The sequence below is a fragment of the Arvicanthis niloticus genome, chromosome X (assembly GCF_011762505.2).
Source record: "Arvicanthis niloticus isolate mArvNil1 chromosome X, mArvNil1.pat.X, whole genome shotgun sequence".
In the NCBI taxonomy this organism is placed as follows: domain Eukaryota; kingdom Metazoa; phylum Chordata; class Mammalia; order Rodentia; family Muridae; genus Arvicanthis; species Arvicanthis niloticus.
Window position 1 is genome coordinate 37,948,473 of NC_047679.1, and position 1,281 is coordinate 37,949,753.

Sequence of the window (1,281 nt, forward strand, 5' to 3'; positions counted from 1 at the left end):
TGCTCTCATTGTGTGTTTTCTTTGTTTCTGTAAACCTATTAGAGAAATTACATATCATCAGGTCATTTTCTATTTTAAAAATATACTAAAAATTCTGTGCATAATGCAACATATGTGTAGTTTTATTGTCAAATCATTAGTGTTTATTATACAAAGCAAATTATTTAAGAGTGACATTTTTGTTCAAATATACAACTTTGACTCTACATGTTTCTTTCTCCTTAGTTCTCACTACTTCTTCCCAAATTATCCTTTTATTCTTTTAATTTTATAGTGTGTGTTTCAGTTTTGGTATGCTATTGATTGATCCTACACAAGCTAGGCAAGCATTCTACCGCCAACTTACCCCTCTGCCCCAAAATATACAGTTTAAATTTTTCTTATTTGTGGTAGGAGTGGGGACATCTTCTTGGAGACAAGGGAGGAGGAATGAGATCAGGAACTGTCAGAGAGCAGAACAAGAGGAGGATAGCAACTGGATTATTTAAAGAAGATTAAAAAATAATAATAATTAAAAATTATTTTCTTAACTTCTTATCTATGATCATTTTTGTCCTCTGCAAGTGAATGAGGAGTCTCATAACATCAGGAAATACCGTCTTCTTGTTTTGAAGGTGTTTGCACTAAAATGCACAGACAGAGATGCAATGTAGAGCATCGCCTTTTCCTACCCTATGGAGGTATATTTTGTGTAAATTTAGTGTTTGTACATTGTGTTAAAGCAGACTAGTTTGATAATCTCTATTAAAGAGCTGTTCCGTATATGCATTGGGGACATGTAAATATACTTACACATACACTTATTTAAATAAATCATAAAATTAAAATAGAAAATAACCACTAGCTTTTTGTGGTTTTTATCATTTTTCTGCTAAGAAAACTAATGTAGTGTTCACATCACAAACTCAAATACATGTATTTAATAAGTTCTCACAGTTTTCTTAGTCTTTCTATTTGAATGGTTTTCCTTTGCAGAGATGGTATCATCTGCTTACTGCATTATGTTTTCAATATTAATACTTACTGACTTCATTGAAAATTCACATGAGAAAAATTACCTTTTATAAACACATCTTGCTTGGTAATTACTCATGACCTAGTTTCTCTGAATTTGCAAACATGGAAACATAGCTTCATAGGATGTAACAAGGAAAATTACTTTAACTTCAGAGATTTCATTGTGAACATAAAACAGGAGAGCAATTTCAATTTATTTTTTCATAATAGCCATGCAATATGAGCAGTCAGCTTAATTAAGTCGGGCCTGTACTATCAATAGTG